Here is a 22,567-nt window from a genome sequence, read left to right as displayed (position 1 = left end):
GTGGCTGAGATGAGAGGGTAAAGGAAAAGCCGGGACAAGGACAGGAGGAATCACAATATCTCTTGGAAACCCAAAGCAACAGCCAAAGAAAACAGGAGAGAAGCAAGAAAAAAAGAGAACTGTTTGACCAACTACAGCATATAGCCCCTTGTTCTATGTCCCTTCCCTTGAATTTAAGTAAGCTCGTGACTGCTTCAGCCAATAGAGTATAGCAGAAGGGATGTTGTGTGAATTCCAAGGTGGGGTCATACAAGGTATGGCAGCTTCTAGATTGATCTTTAGAACAATCACAGTTGGAACCCTGAGCCACCACGCCGCCACGCTGTCAGGAAGCCCAGCGTTATATGGAGAGACCCCATGGTGGGCTCCTTTCTTCGAGCCATCCCTGCCCAAGCACCAGGCATACGTGGGAATAAGCTTTTCGATGATTCCAGTCCTTGGCCATCAAGATCTCAAGTCTCTCCAGCTGAGGCCCTAAACCTGGTGAAGCAGAAACCAGCTGGGGCTGCTCTGCCCTGTCTGAATTCCTGACCCAGTGATTCCCTGAGCATAATAAAATGGTTGCTTCATGCCCCAACCCAGCAGTTCTCAACCTGTGGGTCGCCAACCTGTGGGTAGCGGCCCCTTTGGGGGTCGAACGACGCTTTCACAGGGGTCGCCTAAGACCATCGGAAAACACATATATAATTACATATTGTCTTGGGGATTAATCACTATGCTTTAATTATGTTCAATTTGTAACAATGAAAATACATCCTGCATAGCAGATATTTACATTACGATTCATAACAGTAGCAAAATTACAGTTATGAAGTAGCAGCGAAAATAATTGTATGGTTGGGGGTCATCACAACATGAGGAACTGTAATAAAGGGTCGCAGCATTAGGAAGGTTGAGAACCACTGCCCTAACTGGTTTGGCTCAGTAGATAGAGCGTCGGCCTGTGGACTGAAAGTTCCCAGGTTCGATTCCAGGTTCGATCCCAGTCAAGGGCATGTACCGTGGTTGCGGGCACATCCCCTGTAGGGGGTGTGCAGGAGACAGCTGATCGATTTTTCTCTCTCATCGATGTTTCTGACTCTCTGTCCCTCTCCCTTCCTCTCTGTAAAAAAATCAATAAAATATATTTTTTAAAAATGGTTGCTTCAAGCTGCTAAATTTGGGGGCAATTGCTTCCAGAGCAATGATAACTGTAACACTAAAGTTAGGGCATTTCAAATGGAAGGGAATGATGAACAGTGTCCAACAACATAAAGATGTTTTGAACGGGAAAGAGGAGGCAGGTCTCAGCGTCAATGGATCCAGACCTGAGCCACACACTTCCCATGACTGAACATGGTACTTGCAAGGCCAACATCTACGTGCAGCTCATCAGCGAACTCCATGCTGCCTCATGAGCAAGTCCCCCGGGCAGGCCCAAGGGTGCGCTGAGAACCTGGAGTGACTTAGCAGTCTGTGGTTAGTTGTGAGCATTCATTTGGGGGAAAACCTTATTCTGATGGCAACTGGCACTGAAGATGTGCCCATGAAAACAACTGCCCCATGGCATGCCACCATGAGCTTGCTGCGGTCAATGTTGCCTTTAGAAAAGTAGAAGTCTAAAAAAGTCAGTTTTTGTGTGTGTTTTCTGGAGAGAAATCAGTATTTCTCCAAGGCAGTGACACCTAATTCATCTAATGCACTTATCACTGTAAATATCAGTAGTTCGTGAGCCACCTTAAAACTAGGCTGATAAGCAATCTGTTTTAAAAGCCCTTTCTTGCCCTTAGCCAAAGGCACTTAGTTCTCTCTTCCCGAGTGAAATCTGGGCTTTTAATACTCAGGATACACCTGAAACTATGATCGCCTAGCACAGCTGTTCTCCAAGCAGCACCTGCAGCTCAAGGCGACTCACTTCCCATCCAGTCATCATGTCTCTGGGTCTCCCGGCTTGCTGGGAAATGTGGCACTCCTCTCCCTGGCCAAAAATCCTGGCCCTCTAAAGAGCTGCTTGGTCTGGCATTCTGTTCCTGTTGCTCAGAGGCCCTGGCTCCCCTAAACCTTCTCTGTGTCCCAAAGATGATCCAGTTCAAAGGACTGTGTTAGAACACGGGGACTGAGCCATCTGGGACCCTGCAGATCACTCAGTCTGCACAGAGACCTAGAAATGAAATAAGATCCAGGGGTACAATTAGACCAGACTTGATCTTATCAGACCTTCTCTTTTGCAAAATTTCATCAAAGAAGATTTGGCTTAGTTTTAACTGTCTCTTAATTAACACAATTTTTTTTTTTTTTTTTGGTGCCCGTGACCGGAATTGAACCTGGGACCCTTGAGTCCACAGGCCAACGCTCTATCCACTGAGCCATTAATTAACACAATTTCTAAGCAGCTACTTTGGAATGAAACCTTGTGGGAAGAGAAATGAGAAGTAATAACTGAGACCATTGTCCTTGGGGTGGTGATGGCGGCGGGGGGGGGGGGGGGGGGGGGGTAGGCTGACATTTGAAGCAGGAAGACAAGACATCAAAAATCAGCAGAGATTTCAAGGTTTCAGCCTTTGTTACTGGGTTCCACGCTACCTCTGCAGCCCTGCTTCCCACTCATCCCCCTACTCAGAGCTCCAGCCATGCTGGCGACCATGCTTGCACTTCCACACCCCAGGCCTTCACTCAGGCTGCCCCTTCCCTAGGGTGAGCCGTCTGCCTTTTTGCCCTACATGAGTCCAAACCCTCACATCTCAGTCCAAATGTCTTTGTGCAAATGTCACCAGGCCTTCCATGACCCCCCTATTTAACAACTGCAACCCCAGCGCTCCTTGGACCTTCCCCCAGCCTACCTGCTCACACACTCTATGATTTACTTGTTTTATTTCTTGTCTGTCTCTCTCCCACCAGAAACTAAGCCTCGTGAGGTCAGGAATTTTGTCTATTTTGTTCACAGACTATATTTCCAGTACCTGGGTCCTAAGTGACATTCAAGAATTATTTGCTGAGTGAATGAATGAACATGCTATGGCATCTCCCCTCAGTCACCATGAGCGACCCCTTTCTCTGCACCAGCACAGGAAGTAAACTGCCCCGGAACAGCGGCACTTTATTTCATTCTGCTTCCCATTATCACTCGATATTTACCTATGAGACTCAAGTCCCTTGCAGGAAGAGACCATGTTTATTCATCTCTGTATCCCCCAGAGCATTGGTGGTGCTCAAGTATACAATCTACTGAATCTAACTTAACAATCAAATTGCATGGAAAATAGGCAAAGAACACACAGCTCATAGAACGATATACCCAGGTGATTCCCACTGCCTTCCTCCTTCCTTGTGAGGCTTGTCGTGTGTGTAGAGCACAGAGCAAGGGCTTCTGAAAACGTCAAGATAAGTAAGACACACGTGTGCAGTCTCCCAGTGGGCAGCTACCAGCCACCTGTAGCCACTTAAACTTAAGTTGTTATTAACAATTCAGTTCCAGTTGCATTAGTCCCACTTCAAATGCTCATTCACCACATGGCCAGACAACTTGCTGCTTTCTCAGCACAGAATATCTCCTTTGTCCCAGGAGGTTCGAACGGACAGCAGCGACATCGACAGTCCAGGCCCTCCACATCGAACCTTCTAGTGGGGCACATGGGACAGGAACAGGAAGGACCGGGAGGACCGATCTGTTAGCCAATAATAAAGGAAGCGGCAAAGGGCTGGGGGCTGAGAGGAGACAGGTGTCACCACCGGGGGGACAGGAAGAAGCAGGACAGGCTTCCAGGCCGAGGTAGAGCTATTTGAGAGGACCCTCTAAAAATGGGTGGGTTTTCTAGGTAAAAGAAAGGGGGGCTATTCCAAACCTGGAGAGGGTAGAGTCCCACACAGAGGGACTCGGGGGCAGACGCGGGGGCCACACCAGGGGCCACGCTCTACCCCCCTGCTGGCCAGCACCGCTCCCAACTACAAGTCCAGTGGCTCGGCCTCAGAAGCCTCCATTCTGAAACCGAGGGGTGTATGCCCAAGTTCGGCAAGCCAGCTTCCTGGCCCCTGCCCGGCCACCCATTGTGGCTTAAAGACATTTATGCACTCTCTGGGGCTCAGCAGGGAACTTTTCCAGACACAGAATGAGGTCTTAACCAGGTGCTTGAGATGCAGGGCACAGCCTGGTTAACGCTATTGTGGAGCTCGGCAAAGACCGGATGCATTTCTGCAAGCAGCTAATAAATAAAAGCAGGAGGAGGGGCAGGTGGGAAGTCAACCTGGCATTTACTGGGGATCATCCTCCTCCCCACCCTCCACCCCACCTCAGACACCTTTGTGACAACTTGCTTCTCTCTCCAATTAGCCTGTTTTCAGCAGCCAATACCCAACCTGCTAGGTCCTCTATTCAAGAGCCTTTTATCTAATATGCACATACTTTACAGAAAAGACAGAGCGAGAGAGAGAGAGAGACTTCTAAAATGGCCAGACCAAAAAACTAAGAGGATTAAGGGTGCTGTATTCAAGAACAAAGAAAATTCTGGAAACCTCCTGAACAGACCCAGCCTGCCCCTTCTTATTAAGCAATCAAAAACCGACAGAGAGCTGAACATATGGGCGTCGAGGAGTGTAAGAGTCCGTGGGCCACACTAGGGGCCACGCTCCACCCCTCACAGCGTCCAGTCTTCCCCTTATCGCCAGCCTGCAGGTCAAAAAGGAGGGAGAAACCAAGCCGAGAAATAACTTCCTGACAGGCTGACAGCTGACATTCTTAAGTGAACACAGGATGTGCCAAGAAATTATCAGGCCTGGCTTTTCTCTCCCTGATAGATGACCAAAAAAGAAAGGGAAAAAAAAAAAAGACAGAAAACGAAAAAATAACCACAGCCATACACCTCTCATAAATCACGACTTTTATGAATGCTTCGCCACATAGTAGCAACAGTCCAACTGGATAAAGACACCTTTCCGAACGTAACGGGGAGAGCCTGGACATCTCTCCCGACCTGGGACGGGTGGCAGGGAAACTGAACTCTGAGGCAGAGCAGGGCTTTGGGAAAGCAGATTTAGCAGGAGAGACAGGTGGTGGTTTTTCTCCATCATTCTCAAAACACAGGCATCGCGAAGCTCAGAGAAGTGAGCTGGACAGAGAGCAAAGCCCAACAGGAAAACATATGTGTGAGTGAGGATGTGTCTGTGAGGAGATCAAGAGTGAAACGGGAACTTGGGGTGGGGATGGAGAAAATGTGAGAATGGGTGGAAGCAAGATGGAGCATCTGTGGCTGAAACCCATCAGAGGAATGTCAGGCTGGGGGCCAGCAGTTCACGGCGACATTGAACTCATGCAATCGGCCCAGGCGCTCACCACAGGTAACACTGCGGGCCCAGGAGCAGGCGCAGAATGCAGCTCTACTCATTGTAGCATCTCACTTGCTCCAAGTTCATCACAGGCAGGGAGAGGGGCATTCAGTTTGGGGTAAGGCCTTCCTTCCTCATGGGAGGCTGACTCACTCCAGAACCTTCTCTCCAGGTGACCCACACTCAAAGCCTGACACGCCGACACCCCTAAACTTGATGAGCTAAATAAGAAACTAAGAAAGGAACTAAGGAAGATATCTTCCAATGCCTCAGTCAGTGGGATGTGATGAGTGATAGGATGCGAGGTCTTTAGTTCTAGCTTCTTCTCTGCCCCAGTCATCTAGACCAGGGTGGAGACCATCTGGCCCATGGGCCGTATAAGGCCTGTGAAACCACTTGGTCTGGCCCTGCCAAGGCATTAGGGTAAGTTCATTAAATGTCTGGCCGAATACAGCGGGCTAATGTTCAAGCTGATCATTTTGTATGGCCTGCGAATGATGTTATAAATATCCGAATGGCCCTTGGCAGAAAGATGGTTCCCCACCCCTGATCGAAACAAATTGGCGTGGTGGGGTTTTTAAATGATGAAGATCAGGAAAAGAAAATAATGCATCTCTTTCCAAATTCTGCCACGCGCAGAATCCAGACAAAAAGATTTGTGGTCACATATATTTTAAGCACTTGTAGTTAGATGACTACTTTCCCAGGGCAAGTCATCACCAAGATGAATGGGCCTAAAGCTCTGAGCACGGCCGGCTCTCCACGAACATTTGCTGGGCAGAACTGTACCGGCGCGCCCTACTCGCCTGGCCACGGCTCCAGATTCCCTGCGCTCTGGCCAACGTAGAATTCCAGCTACCATGACGCAAGAGGAGAGGGTGATGATGTAACAGTGCGGGCCCACGCCTGAGCAAATGCCCCGAGAACTGCACGCCCTGATTCAAGTCAGCGTCAGTGGTTATCGGACTAATACCTGAGGTCAGGGCTCGGTTACTCCTTTTCCATCCCAGCACCTTAAAAAAGCACTTACGGTCAAAGTGGCGCCCAGAACGGCCACGTGCTTCCCCTTGGGGTGGGCGGCAGTTGAGGGGAGGGGAGGAACTCCCTCACGTGTAGATTTTGGCAGCAAGCGCGTCATAAGGCAAAAGGCAGAAACTCTTGATTGTGGAAAGCAATGTTTTCCCTGAAGATTAAGACACCATTACTGGAATGTTAACGTTTAACCTATCATCCACTCATCACTAGATGACTCTTCTAAGAGCTCAGGAAGACAACGATGCGGCTCAGTTTTTATCTCTGCTCCCTGAAACTTAAGAAGAATGAAAATCCGCAAACTGAAAACAAGCCAGCCAATGAAGTCACCTAACCAAAGTTTCTCCAACTCCAAAACACAGGGTCATGGAGAGGTCAAGTTCTCCCACGCCAGGACTCGGTGCCTCTCGGTGTCTCCTCCTTGGGGGAAGGATCTGAGTGCTGGCAGGTGTTGTGTTGTGTTGAAGTGGCCAACACAACACTGCAGAACACAGTTGTTGAAGTGAACTGAACCGACAGAAAGCCTTATTGAAAACCAAATCTAAACGGATGCTGGCACGACCCGGATGTGACTCCCAGCTCTGGCACCTGCGGGCTGTCTGACCCTGAACCAACAGCCCACCTCCAGGCTGTCACAGCATTGCTTTGAGGATCAAATCGGATTATATGCGCAAGTGCTTTGGACACCTGAAAAGGCACTGCAGGTTATCAGTCGCCCAGATGTGCCAAGCGCCTCACCCATCACTTGCATAAACAGACACCCAGTAACAGAGCCTGAGGGGGAAATGGGAGTAGAAACTCTAACCCCACACTGGCGTCAATAGCCGATCACCTGAAAAGAGAAATCTTCTCTAAGGAAGATAAGGGAAACCACCTATCATCTAATTAAAGCAGGTAGGTGAGCACAAGTTCAAAGGCAGGGCAGCCTGGCTCAGCCTGGCGCTCCTGGGCGCCAGACAAGAATGGGCAAATGGGGCTTGGTGTGCCTTTGCTGAGAGAACGGGCATCCTCCAGCTGGAAGGGCCACGCGAGTGGGAAAGAGAACGAAGGGGAAGAGGAGGAAAGCTACCCCTCATCCCTACGTTTACCTCCCATTTGTACCCTATCCCAGCTACCCATGCCCACCAGACTGCTGTCACCCAGGGCCCCCAGACACTCACCCAGAGTGGTCTCTGCCTTTATCTTGCTGGACACGAGTCAGCACACTGCCTTCAGTCCCACTTGTGTGGGAGGGAGTGACATCATCCATCTTCATCATCATCAGTGTGATTAACTATCATCTTTGGGCCCTTGCTCTGTGTTGGACGTTGTTGTAAGCACCATATAAAGATGTGTCCCAAAAAATGTACACACACTTTGAATGATTATAAAGTCCGTGTTTATTAACGTACAGTTCATTTTCAAAATGTGAAAGAATCTACAAAAATGAGTAATTTTTTTGTCAATGCCTGTTTTCAAACTGATGACCATTCTGGTCCAGGTACTGCTGATAACTCAAAGCAATGGAATCACAAACATCAAGAATCATTTTGCTCAGTGTTTGTGTGCCTTCAATTCATCGACTGTGTTGCTGGTTTTATCTTTTATACTAGAGGCCCAGTGCATGAAAATTCATGCACTGGAGGGGGGTCCCTCAGCCCGGCCTGCCCCCTCTCACAGTCTGGGAGCCCTCATGGGCCCATCACACCTCTGCTGCTGCCACTGCTGGCAGTGCAAGCCTCGGCTGGCCCTGGTTACCTGAGCCTCGGGCAGCCTTGGGAGGCTGAGCAGCTGACATCCGAGACTTGCCAGAGCCTCGGGCGGCCCTGGGTGGCTGGGAGGCCAAGGGGACTGTGGGAGCCCTGAGGCAGGCGCGCGGCAAGGCCCCAGTGGGGCTGAGAGGACTAGGGGCCACCACCTTGTGGCTGTGGGCGCCACCATCTTTGAGGGCGTGGCAGCAATTAGCATATTCCCTCTTTATTGGCTGTGGGCACTGCCATCTTTGAGGGCATGGCAACAATTAGCATATTCCCTCCTTATTGGCTGTGGGCACAGCCATCTTTGAGGGCGTGGCAGTCAATCAGCATATTCCCTCTTTATTAGATAGGCTATCCCCATAAAAAAAAAAAAAAAAAAAAGTCTAGTAGCACTTTAGGATAAATTTTCTTTGTCCAAAGCTTAGTCTGGCTTCACCCATTATTTCAAATCAGTTAAACTTGAAAAGGAGTAAAAATTAAATGAGTTATCAACTGTTAAAGTGTGTGTGCACTGGGGGGGGGGGGGGTAGACCCTGTATTTCATTCTTACCACAACCCCATAAGGTGGGAACTATCATCATCCCCGAGGCACAGAGATGTAAAGGGTAGAGCTAGAATATGAGCCCAGGCAACAGGGTGGAAAAAAAAACCTACAACCCTAACCACTCATCACACTGCCTCTTCTGAACACAGTACATGGCCCTAAATGTTTTCGTTATGGCCAGGGGAATTCCCAAGTCCTTGTCAAAGGCACTTGGTCTGGGAACAAAAACCTAAACTAAGACAGCATCCCCTAATTCTTACCCAATCTAGTGCATTCCTCGTTCAAGTCTTTGTTCAAACCTCAGCTAGTCCCAGAAGCCCCAACTGCCTTCATAGCCCCCTCCCCACTCCATGAACCCCCTGCTGCTCAGAAATCCACTACATCGCCTGGCACACGATCCTGTATTCCATCACCATTTCTATATGCTCAGAAATTGTTTTTTACTGGGGCTTAACCACCTGGATAGAAAACAAAACAACTCCGGAGACAGAATCATATCTTTACTTTCTTAGGTTTCCTCTCTCCACCCCTGGCTCTATGGAGTAGAATGTTCCACAAGCAGCCACTCCTCTGTAAGAGGTGCTGACCTATCAGACCAGCTCAAGGCCTGGGCAGGTTGCTGATCACCTATTGCCAAGGATTTAAATTTGCTGATCACTATATTTCATGCCATCCCTCTATGAATTTTTAACCCTCTCCTTCTCCCTCATTCTTTTCATTTTCAATTTAATCATGCTGAATGTTCTTGAATAAGTCTCACCCTACTTAACCCAGGCAAATCGAAACTCAGGGCTGTGCAAACATGCCTGGAGCAACCTGGGCATGTGTCCTTGACCTGGAAGCCTTCAGTCCGCAGGCCAACGCTCTATCTGAGCCAAACCAGCTAGGGATGCATGTAGTTTCTTTTTCTGTCTCTTATATTTTGTATAATTCTCGTTCTTGTTTTTGTTTTTTGCTTTTCTGCTAGTCTACCTTCCATGACCATAAACAGAACTCAAGTATGTTTCTTATCATTTGATCTGTTTACTAAATTGCTCAGGAGACATAGTAAATTGGTGTCCATCATCCATTCCAGCCTCCACTCCACAAGCCTTTCTGTCTCGCAGGAACTGGAAAGTCGAGGAGTCCTTTTTCAGACTCCCTTGAAGCTAGGTATGAAAGGCGAAGTAGTGGATTCTGTGCTTCTGTTCTTTGCTCTGGCAGCACAGCCAGGGAGGTGTTTGGCTCTTTCACAGCAGTATCCTGTGCCTCAACTGACTTCTTATGGAGAAACTATTTTGCTGGAGAAGATTGTGGCACGACAGCATCAATAAATGGCGTTTCCTGACCCAGCAGTATGGTGTCAGCTCCTCGATTTGCTGGGTGGCTTTCAGATGTCAGAAGAGACCGCAGCTTCCTGGAGTCCCAGATCTGTTTCTGAGAGCACAACCTAAAGGTCTTTCTAGATCACCTAATGATTTCTGTAAGCATTGTCATGCCCTCCAACAAATTCCTTTCTGCTTAAACTAAATAGGAGTGGACTCAGCTTTCTGCAACCGAATCCAGACCAGAACTTGGCCCTTATTCTTGTTTTCAAAAGTAGATCAACATCTTCACTTAAAAAGAAAGACACAAACCAGAACCCTGAAATTTCAGTTTTGTTTCTAACTAGCTGACTGACCTGGGACAAGGCACTCACTAATGATTATTGGGCCTCAGTTTTCTCATCTGTAAAATGAGAGGGTATGACCAGATGATCTCTGAGCTTCCTGATATGTCTCACCGTCGGTGATTCTACATCTCGTTAGAGCGGAGGCTTTCATATCATGCTCTGGAACACCAGGACTCCAAGCCAAGCAACTCAGGTTTCAGCCTGGAGCTGAACATTTCCCTCTGGAGAAAGGGCGGGTCCACAGTGGAGGGGCAGGTGAAAAATACTCCTGATAGTTTCTTTTGGAAAGGGAGGCGGTGCTATTAGGCTCTGTGTTGTTTATATATTTTACAACAGAACGTACCCATTTATTTTTTATATAATTAAATAAATAAAAAGCAGGCCCTGCTGGCTGTCAAATAGCTTTTTATCTGTATGTACTATTCCCCACCCTCCATCCCACCCCCCAAAAAATAGATCAGTATCTTAACCATGATTATCTCTGTGCAGGGACATTTATTTTCATTTTTATAGTTTGAAACATTTCCCAAGTTGGCTGTGTTGAGTGACCCCGTGGGTAAAAACTACACTGAAGGGCCAACCTTCTGCTCTCCCCCTTCCCACAACTGTGCAGGCGGCTGCATGAACCGGTTATGCAGAAGGCTCTGACTCAGTGGAAAGCTATTTCCATCCTCAAACTTGGATAAATGTTAACCAAGGATGACAGACAGGTGGGTAGGTCGGCCTGTTAAGATAAGGAGGTAAGTAAACAAACCCTAAAGAAAGAGCTATGCCAAACTGCACTGAGAAAAGGGAAGTTTGAAGAATAAATTTAGTCCAAGCTGAGCCAAGAAACACCGGTCTTTTAAACATTAAGCCTTACCCTACAGCACAAATAAAACTTTTTACCATAAACACGTGTCATTTTTTAAATTAAGATAATCTCTCAAACAGACTTCTGGTGAGGGAATAAAGTAGTACCAACCTCCTTACAGAATCAATTAAGATAAAAATATATTTTATAAGAATTTTTATATGTGTTATATGGATATTTTTAAAGATTATATACATAATTGTATATATAATTTCATATATATGTGTATATATATATATATATATCCCATATCACCTCCTCTAAAACACCTGCAGCCTTTAACCCTGAAATCCCACCTCCAGGCATATATAGTAAGAAGGAAATTGAAAATGTTGATGAAGGGTCACGTACAAGCATGTTCCCCACAATGTTATTTATAATTCTAACAAATCATTAACAAGCTAACTATTCAACAATATATTTTGGTAAAATATAGTTATACATCACAATAATACCATGTAGACAGTGAAAACCATGCCATAAAAAATAATAAATTACAAGGGGGAAATAATTCAAAATGTATTATAAAATCAGCTTAGTAAACAATGGGTGTGTGTGTGTGTGTGTGTGTGTGTTGCCACACCAAAAAAAAGGTTGATAGGAAATATACCAGAATGTTAACCATGGTCATCTATCTCTAAATGGTAGGTCATCTATCTCTAAAAGGTAAACAGAGTTCGGGAGATTTTTACTTAGTTCTTGTGGTTTTCCACAATTTTCCCAAGTTTCTGTAGTCGGAGGAGTAGGGCAGACGCAGTAATAGGTGTTCTGAAGGACCAAACTGCCCAAATCTCTCCTTTCTGTAAAGGTCCAGGTTGGAGCCAAAGTGTTTTTTCACAGACCAATCTCATAACGCTATCCCATCAACGTCTGAATGGAACAAACATGACTCATTTGCCATGTTTGTGGTTGGGATAGGGTCTCAGCATTTTTAATTGATTAATTTGAATCAGAAGCATTTGAAATAAGACTATTTTATGGAGCTTCCATTTACATTTATCTCCCTTGTTAAAGCCCATTTAGCAAATTAACAAGAAAACAGCAACACCCAGGGAAGTCACTGCATCCACTAGCATGTGTCGTGTATAAAACAATAACTACGGGATTCTCACCAGGGTCAAATGAGATCGTCTTGTAAAGAGTTCTGGAAAAAAATAAAATGCTATAGAAGTGATAGTCAAATATTACTACTATCCTTAAGGTCCAGCTGTTTTGTGACTTCAATGCAGGGTTTGTTAACCATTAGTGAGGTCAGCTCCATGCACCAAGGGATCATGGCTCCCGACTCCATTGTGCAAAGAAAGCTCCCTGTGATTGTGGCAACAAACACCTCTCTGGGTAAAGGGTCCCTAACGTTCCCCATGTGACCCAGGGCCTCAGATAAGTTAGAAATACAGCTCAGAGAAACGAAATCAATGGAGCTGGTTGCTGATGAGTTTTATCTGAAATCAAAGTTTTTAATCTATAATCAAACCAGGTCTATCGGGGTCTCTCTCTACTTAAACCAAAGCCTAACAGAAACATCTTGTGGTCGCCTGGCCATCGCAGAGTAGCCCAGAGGCGCAGTGTAGAGCAGATTATTTTAGGGCTACCTCCTGACAACACCCACCCACCCATCCAGGACCTTGGTATCTTTGGACAGAAAGAACACCAAAGAGCAATGGAGGCGGCACGTGAAACATCAGCCTCAGGTCAAACCCTGGAAGCCAAAGGGACTCTTAAAGGGCCCTTTCTCCCCAACAGACTCTCCAACCTGATTCAAAGGGCCCTTTCCCACAATGTATCTGAATTTGTGAGGCCTCCAAAATGTTTAACATACTTTGATTAAACATTTAAAAAAGGAAGCAGCCTAAGACCTTGAGCACCAAGGCAGGGCTGAGCAGGAAAAGGCACACGAAATCACCTTCTGAGGGTGGGAGGTTTTCACCGCTACCCGAAAGGACGGCTTGAAATTAACTCGCTTGGTTAATCATTCAAACCCATGGGCTGGGCAAGTTTTAACGTTTCAATGTTGGTTTACAATTAACCCAGCAACAGAGTTTTAAGGTGTTTGATTTTTAATTAGTCTATTGATTTACCAATCGGGTTAACAATACTTTATTCCTGTGCCCTTTATTCTGTCTTCCATCCTTATTAAGAAAGAGTGCTGGTTGCTCTGGCTCTTTTCTCCTCTAGACAACCCCAGATGATGGCCCCTTCCCTCCCCAGGGGCACAGGATCTGACGGGAAAAACAGAAGGCAGAAGGCCTGAACACCTGGATTCTCTGTGGCCTTGAGCAAACTAAGGTGACCTGTCTGTGCTGTGTTTCTTCACCTGTAAAATGGATACAGCACCTACTCACAGGGCCAGTGCGACCATTTAATAAGATGACTCACAAAAATCTTCAGATAAGTGCCTGGCACAGACTAAGCACCTGAAACCTGGGCCCCTCTTCACTTCCCCGGTGGCTCAGATGCTGTCTAAATTGTTCACCTGAACCTTTCCATGTCTTACAAAACCAAGAGAACTGAAAAGGTGGCAGGCCCATGTACTACTTTCTAAGAACAAAACCAGAATAAACTCTATCAACAGGAGGGTCCTTTTCACTGGCAGAGTTAGGGATGTCTACTTAAAAAAGATCTGCAACATGCTTCCTTCCCAGGGAAAGGGGCTCAGAGACAGCAAATCCCTCTCAAGGTCACACTGCTCAGCAGCAAGAGGCAAACAGGTCTTGGGATGCATGACCCCTGAACTGACCTCCCCCCTTAAGCTTCGTCCTCATCGGTTTCCCGGACATAGGCTGTGGGTGAGGTGAGGAGGAAAGGCACGTGTCCCATGATCTGTTGCAATTCTGTGACGGGGCCAACAGTGTGGCATGGCCTAGGCTTGCCGCAGAAACAATGGTGAGGTCAGTCTCAACCAAATAACTAAAAATGGTACAGAGTGCCCGGTCATTCCCACCACCAAAAGCCAATCCACAGATCAAAAGCCAGCCTGTACTTGCTTCATCCGTACTTCTATAAAGCTCACCACGTCCATCTGAGATGCAGCCTAGTTTGGAAATCACTGGTAAAGAAAGCCCCCTGGGGAGGACAGTCTGGACTTGCTTCTGCCCCACACACTGGTGAGGAAAGGCCGCACCATTTCCTTCAGAGAGATGCAGCTCCTTCTTTCTAGAACGCGTTTCCTTTCCCTCCTATTCATCCTTCAAAACCCAAGTAAGAAAACTCCTGACAGCCTTCCCTGACAACCTTCTCTCAAGTTCACCCAGCAGCACCTTTCATCTGTCCCTACAGCTGTGCTACTTCAGGGCCTAGTACATAATTTCAATTTGCCATTCACCTACCTAGAATATTAATTCTAATTCTGTGATTCTCAAACTTTGGGGTATCATGACACCCTTATATTCTTAAAAATCAAGCAACACCCAGAAACTTTTGTTTATGTCTGTTTTATCTATCAATGCTTTCTATATCAGAAATTAAAACTGAGACACTTTTAAATAGGGGGGGAAATATCCATTAATCATTAGAACAATGACACTGACATAGGCCATGAAGTCTCTGGAAAATTCCACTCTCCATTCACATGACAGGATGAGAGTAAAAAAGGTAAATGAATTCTTGGAGTGGTTATATTAAAAAAAAAAAATTGGTATCACAGACTCCTTGAAAGGGTCCCAGGGATGCCCAGACGTCCCCAAACCAAAATTTGAGAACCACTGTTCTAGTTCATTCATTTGCATGCCTGTGTTTTTTCATTCTGGAAGCTGTTTGAGGGCAGGGTCTGTGTCTTACGACTCTGTTCCTAAAGCCCTAACTGGAGAATTGCCTTGAACCTCTCCCTTCCTTAATCTACCTAAGGCCCAGGAACCCCAGCAAACTAACTGTGGCTCCCCCTTATTGGAGAGCTTACTGTACATTCCACCTCCCACTTGACCTCCAGTACTGGGCTCAGCTGAAAGGGGGTGGTCTGGCAGGGGTGCGGGGGCCTCCAGGCACTGGCCTATCCATGGGGAACCCAACCCTCTCCCAGGGTGAGCTTCTCTGCAGATAAGCACTCTCTCCACTTATTTACAAAAGGCTGTTCCCTGGGGGATGCAGGGATGTAAAATCTTTTGATTTGCTTTCCACTAACCCCCCTTAACAAGACTCCCAGGTTGCAAGAGAATGAGGCAGCACCGAGGAGGGGGGCTGTTCTGGGCCAGGTGGGGCAGGCCACGGAACCCAAGGCTTCTCCAAGGCCCCACACTCTCCCGAACACTCAGCAAGGGACCAGTCCTCCTTGAAATGGGCCTATGCAAATGTCCCAAACCATGTCTGTTCCATCCCTCTTGCTCTTCCAGCCACTCCCCACCTCCCTCCACTCCACACAGGGAGTATTTCCCACCAGCCACCAGTTTCTCGTTTCCTCTCCTCATACAACTTTTAAAAAATCATGATTCAGGAAAACACACCCACACCTCTTGCTCACAGAGCGTGAAGCCATTCCCCTCGGCATGGCTGTGTCTCTCTGCTCTACAACTGACGGTGGAGAAGGAAATGCCTTTTTATACCAAAATGCTGCCTCATGCTTACCCTACAAGGCCCCTACCTGGGTGCGCGTTTGCAAGTCTAATGTTGATATCACTATTTGCGTGCTGGAGCTCGTAAAACAAGCCAAGAGCTCAGAGGATCCAAGGCAAACTCAATCTGACAGCCACAGCCCTGCCGCCTGCCAAGTCGGATTGACTAGTTGGATATATTTAGATGTGGGGGAGGCGGGGGCTGAAACACTGTTGTGCCACTGAACTCCAGAACACTGTGTTGGTAACGACAGACTAGCAAGTAAACAGCCAACAGCCATTCGACTGCATCATCTGGCATCCCAGGCACAGAACCCTCGCCTCCGTAAACTACACAGATTTCAAAAACCACCCACGCTATCCTGGTGTTTAAAAAAAAAAAGAAAGGCAATTAGAAAGAGTTCTGCAGCAGCAATCCCCACAATTATTCTCTGGAAATAAACAAACAAACAAGTAAATATGATCTGTTCCTCGGCTCTCCTCCGCCCCCCACCCCTGCCCCTGGTTCAGGGCAATCGGAATATTAAGAAGGGGCACGGCCAAGGTTGTTCGGTAAGCCTCGCACGCTGGGCTTCTTCTGCAGAGGGTCCTTTAAATCTGGCCCTCCCCACCACAGCTGCTACATGTGTGGACATCGAAGTTAGCACGTTTGGTCTTACTTGTTTCTTCAGAGATGGAAACACTGAGAGTAATGGGGTAGTCACAGTTATTCATTACAGACCCCTTCACCAGAGAGCTTGTCTTTAGGGGAAGGGAGAGGAGCGGAGAAGGACCCAGGTGGGGAACCAGGCTCCAGCACAGAGGCCAACCCTAGCAGAAGGTCGGGACCTCAGCAAATGGATTTATACCCTGTTGGTCTCAGTTTACCAACGCAAGGTCAGGAGAATAATACCTCATCATTGGGGAGGGCCCAGTCATTCATTCCATAAACATTTATAGAGATTCTACTCTGTGCCAGGCACTGTGGGAGATGCTGAGATGTGTCCACAAATAAAATGTAAAGTTGGAAGATGGGCTGCATGAAGCTCTGACCACCATGAGAACCACAGTGAGTACTCGATGCCTGAGGGCTATTGTGCCACGAGCCTGTCTCACACTGTCTCCTCCTTCACATGGCCTTCATTAGGCGCTTCTAGTACACTGAGCTTTGGAGCAGGCCATTCCCCCCTCTGCCCGGAAGGCTCTTTCCACCCCTCCTGACCTAACTCCATTCATGCTCAGTCAGCCCTGGATGCCTCCCAACAGATGCCCTTGTACCACGCTCTCTGTCACCCTCTGCTCTTCCCCCAGCGCACTTATCACAAGTTACACTGATACATTTATTTGTGGGATTATTTTAGTGTCTCTCTCCCATAATTTCCTGTAAGCTCCATGCAGGCAGAAGTGTCTTCTTTCACCTCTGAATTTCCCCTTAGCACCTAGAAAAGCACTCGTGGGTACCTAACTAATGCCCATCTGTCGGTGGGATGGATGGATGGATGAAATAAGCACTTAATGGAGGTAGCCCAGATATCCTCAAAGGCCTCTCCTCCACCTGTAGACACATAATTCCATGGAATTAGTCCCCAGGTACACAAAACTACTGCGCCTCAATTTTTTTCACCTGCAACATGAAGTTCAAGAAAACGTTCAAGACCTTCGGGTTTTTGTTTGTTCATTCATTTGTTTTTAAATTAAGTCTCAACTCAGGATACATTTCTCTGAACATGAATGGATCTTTAAAGACAGTACATTTTCTATGAAATAAAAATAAATTAGGTATATACTATTAACAAACAGGAAGTGCCACAAGGTCGGTAAAACAGAGATTCTTTCTTTTTTTATTTTTAAGAATAAGTAAATTGAGACTTCTTGGAAAAATGCTGTGCTGTGAAGGATAAAAGCCAGCAATACTAAAAGGGAGTAGAAATAGGTAGGTAGGTAGGTAAATAGGTAGGTAGGTAGATAGGTAGGTAGGTAAGTAGATGATAGATAGATAGATAGATAGATAGACAGACAGACAGACAGATATAGAAAGACAGCCTGCCCAGGCATCTCTGAGCAACACATCCAGGTCAGTGGACCAGAAAGGTCACACAGACCCAAAGAAAACCTATAGTTTCTGTTTTTAGGACGAGATTCAATCCCAAATGGGAGCTTTGGGGTCACAATGAAAGGAGCCGGAGGCCTCTCACACCAGATATTCAAGACCCCATCCTGCTGTTGCGGGGCCTGGTGTGGGTTCTGCTTGCAGGGGTGAGGGAGGCGCTGGTTATTGCATGGGTGGAAAACGGCTTAAATGCACGGCCATTAGAGAAACAGAGCCTTCATTTATCCATTAGACGCCGTCTGTGGATTGTGTTCCTTGAAATAATTGTTGGATCTGACAATGCACTGCAGCTTTACAAAGTTCCTGCCGTCCTCGATGCCGTTTAATTAAATTTCTGCACTTAACTTTGATTGCGCTGAAAGCGCTGATGCCTTCCACAGATTGCGTTCCTCGGCCACCTGCTGCGAGGGAGCCAAGCGCCTTTCCAGAGCAGGGAAATATGTATTTTCTTTTCTTTTTAAGCCTCGCCTTTTCTCAGTGTTCACCCAAAGGGAACCAAGTCTCCTGCTGCCAGGGGGGACCGCGTCTCCAAACCCCGCCCGCAGAGCCTTCCGCCCCACGCCACCTACACAAGGTCTTTCTGTTCTTTTATTGTGTCTCACGGAGAGCGTTAACAAAACAGAATCCCAGACGGTTATCAAATGCAGAGGAGTGGCTTAAAATAGAACACACAATAACTGTCACAGAAAGCAACCGGGAGCACAGGCTCCAGGGGGCGGGGCTTCTGCTCCCAAGCCCCACCTGGAGGGAAAGAGCAGGTCAGCACAGGGTGGACCCCACACCGAGCGGAGGCCTGGGACACGGGATCCACATCAGCTGGTTAACCTTGATCGATGAGCCCGGGCAATGCTGTATTTTTAAGCACACCTGGAGGGCAGTTTCTCACCAGCCCGGTCTGAGAGAGACAACCCCACCCACACAGGGCTTCCCACCGGCCTTCATTTATTCATTCTGTGCATGTATGATAAGACATGCAAGACCTAAAATCATCTTCTTATGTTCCGTCTCTACGGATTTCACTACCCTAGGAACCTCGGATAAGAGGAATCACACAATATTTCTCTTCCTGTGACTGGCTTATTTCATTTAGCGTAATGTCTTTGAGGCTCATCCATGTTGTAGCCCGGGTCTGAATTTCCCTCCTTTTTTTTAAGGCTGAATAATACTCCATTACATGGATACCCATTCTGTTTATCCATTCATCAGTCAATGGACATTTGGGTTGTTTCCACCTTCTCGCTATTGTGAGCAATGCTGCTTACAAACACTGGTGTATAAATGTCTGTTCAAGTCCTTGCTTTCTATTCTTCTGGGGATACCACCAGATGTGGAATAGCTGGATCATATAGTAACTCTATGTGTAATTTTTTTAGGAACCGCCATACTGTTTCCATCGCAGCTGCACCATTTTATATCTCCATCAGCCATGCGCAAGGGCGCCATTTCTAAATGAAAACTTTATCATTATAATTCATACACTTGGGTTGATTTTTTTAAGTACATTTTTATTGATTTCAGAGATGAAGAAAGAAGAAGAGAGAGATAGAAACATCAATGATAAGAGTATCATTGATCGGCTGCCTCCTACATGTCCCACACTGGGGATCAAGCTGGGAACCCAGGCATGTGCCCTGCCCAGGAATCAAACCATGACCACCTGGTTCATAGGTCAATGTTCAACCACTGAGCCATACCTGCTGGGTCCCCCTCTGGATTTTTTTAAGTACAAATATTCTATGAGTGGTGTTACATAAAGGCAGACACTGTAGTATGGATTTCTTTCAAGTAGGAAATATCAGAGGGGCGGCACATAAAAAAAAAGAAAAGAAAAGAAAAGAATGAGGGGAAGGCCAGGGTAACAGGTGTGAAAAATGAACTTGGCACACTGTTTCCCTCTATAACCACATGGCTCCTCTAACTCAAAACCTTAAGTTCAAAAGATTTATGGACTAGAGCTTCAGAGCTATAAAATAAAATTCTCGGGAAATGCAGTCGCAACAGGCGATGGATCATTACAACAGCCACTTATGCAAGCCATAAACTCGTGGGGCACACAGAATTGGGTCAGATATTAATTTCCACAGCAGGCCGGGTAACTAGAGACACGTTCCTTCACCATCTTCCCTTGCAGATCATACGGCGAGCATTCACCTCAAGAGAGCCAAAGGATCCTTGGTTTAGAGAGTGGAGCCTGCAGTCAGTTCCCCCAAATACAAGCAAAGACTTCCCATACCCAACACTAGTACAGAGAAAATGAAAATAAAAATCTCATACTAATTCAAATGTCTGGTCACAACTCTACAAAAGACAATTTGGTTTCCAAATTCATTCTCTGACTATTGGAAGTCAACCTTATGTTGTTTACAAAGATCCTTCCTCCCCTGGGTTCCACAGGCCATCCACACGGTGCCACGGGCCATCCACACGGTTCCACGGGCCACCTACATGGTTCCACAGGCCATCTACATGGTTCCACGGGCCATCCACACGGTTCCACGGGCCATCCACAGTTCCACGGGCCATCCACACAGTGCCACGGGCCATCCACACGGCTCCACGGGCCATCCACACAGATCCAGGGACCAGATAGAGTTAAGGGTCCGCTCAGTTCCAAAAGGGAAAGTCAGGATCACGACTCACAAGCTTTCTGACAGCCTTTTCAAAGGGCGCTCCGATTTTACTTAATTTTCAAGAAAGATCATCTACAGACTATATAAGGAGGTGGAACTGCACTGTTCCACCTGCATCAAGCTGACTATATACTTATAGAAATCAACTGACAGAGGGAAGGGATCTTAGGTCAAACCATGCGCTCCAATGTGGGGTTCAGAAAGTTGATTAACTTACATCAGTGCAACTGAGCTCCCTTGAGAAGGGAAGCAATGAGGGAGCTGCTCCAGACCTCCCCCACACAGTTAATCTTCCACTTGTTAGGGTCCATAGCAAATTTTATGGACAAGTTATAACCACCAGAATTAAGCGGTTCACACAGAAATCGCGTCTTCACCTTCACGGTGGCACCCTCGTACCCTGTAATTAGCCTGTGCCGAATGACTATTAAGTCCTATGGAGGGTGAGGGGTCAATCATCTCACCAAATGGAGAAAAGAGAAGACACTTTGTCTTGGCCTCTGGTTTTGTCTTAAGTTAACTTTTAATAGGGAACAAAATGTTATATTCGCTTTCCTTGTAGTATTCTAAAATTTCTCTTCTGTGCAAACAATATGATATTTTAAAAATATAAAAGAACTGAGAAACCAGAGAGGAATCAATTCATACCATGGGCACAAAGCTTGGTTTTAACATGTTCTCTTTATGGATTTGCATGAATATCCGGAAACAGTACCAGCCCAAGTGTTACTAGATTAAACTAGCTGGGACGTGTACCCCCCCTCCCCCTGGGCGGGAAAGGGACAAGGGGCCAGTCCCCTCTGCAGCTCAGAGCCCCAGGACAGGTGCTCCTCTCCATGACCCCCAAGCGACCTCCTGCTCGGCCCCTGTCATTCTCCTCACAGAAGCCAACCTCAGCAGGTGAGAGAGACCCTCAACCTACCACTGTGAGTCCCAGCCTGTGACGGCACCCACTCCTTCCCTGAGTCCTGAACTTAGGTCTAAGGAAGGTCCAGGGCCAGCTCCATGTGGCTTCCTGCCCTGGCCGGTTTGGCTCGGTGGTTAGAGCATCAGCCTGAGGACAGAAGGGTCATGGGTTCAATTCTGGTCCTACCTCAGCTGCAGGCTGGATCCCCAGCCCCGGGTCCAACCAATCGATGTGTCTCTCTCACATCGATGCCTCTCTCTCTCTCTCTCTCTCTCTCTCTCTCTCTCTCTCTCTGCTCCCCCCCCCCCCCCACCTTCCACTCTAATTCCTCTGATGAGGATTAACAACAAAAAAAGAAAGTCCACTTTCTTACCGTGATTGAGGTCAAAGAACTTCCTGAAAAACGCATTTATGGCACTTCTCTGGTCCTAAGCCCTGCAACACCTCAAGGGAATTTCCTAAGAGATAAGATGGAGGGCCAGGCTGCCTGAGTTACCTGCAAGGAGGTTCCCAGAATACCCCAAGTCACAAATAAAAGTGCTGAGTGACATCACATGGGGTGGGGAGCTTAGCATAGGGGTGACAGGCTAAGGCAGTGACTAGGAGAACAATAATAAAGGTACTGAAAACTATATTCAGTGCAAAAGAAAGCAGAGTAAGTCAACTATAGAAGAAATGGCAGCAGGTGTCGCCCAGGACCAGCAGGGCTTCAGTACCACAAAGGGATTTCCCAGAGAGGGGACTTTGTAGCTTAGGGTGTCACTGGCTGACCACAGCCATGCAAAGGCGGGTACAATTCCCCCACCCACCCTATCATTCATTAATATTAATAATGCCTCTACCAGCTTTTCTTGAGGGCTCACTCACACAACCCTGGGGGTGGGGACAGTATTGGGAGGGCCATTCTACAGATGAAGAACTGAGGCTCGAGCCGGTATGTCCCTGTCCAGAATTACAAAAGCTGGCAGCTGGATTTGGAGCCCTTGTCTTTCTGACTTCAAGGCCCATGTACTTAATGATCAGCCTGTTTTACCTCCTTTGCAACTGGATTCCAAATAACATTAAAATACCCAGAGTGAGTCAGAACAAAAATTTGCTTTTGACTAGGAGGCTCTCAGCAGTGCCAGCTCAGGGCTTCCGGGTGCTGCAAAGGATGGATAAGAAGCACAGCCTTTTCTCCAAGAATGACAAGAAGAATGAGGGTGCAGCTCTCATGGGATGGCAGGACCACTTGTTAACCTGGTCTGAAGTGCGGTCTCCATTCTCCTACCCAAGTTCTGACG

At 47.1% G+C, this 22,567-nt stretch overlaps 1 protein-coding gene across 11 annotated transcripts in view; it reads right to left on the bottom strand.

The window, feature by feature from the left end:
- Window positions 1-22,567, bottom strand: part of MSI2 (musashi RNA binding protein 2) — a 348,681-nt gene that overhangs the window by 240,682 nt on the left and 85,432 nt on the right. The window lies entirely within an intron of this gene.

The sequence above is a fragment of the Myotis daubentonii genome, chromosome 16 (genome assembly GCF_963259705.1).
Source record: "Myotis daubentonii chromosome 16, mMyoDau2.1, whole genome shotgun sequence".
NCBI lineage: Eukaryota > Metazoa > Chordata > Mammalia > Chiroptera > Vespertilionidae > Myotis > Myotis daubentonii.
The sequence above is the reverse complement of the archived record's forward strand: the minus strand, read 5'-3'. Positions and strand labels throughout refer to the sequence as shown.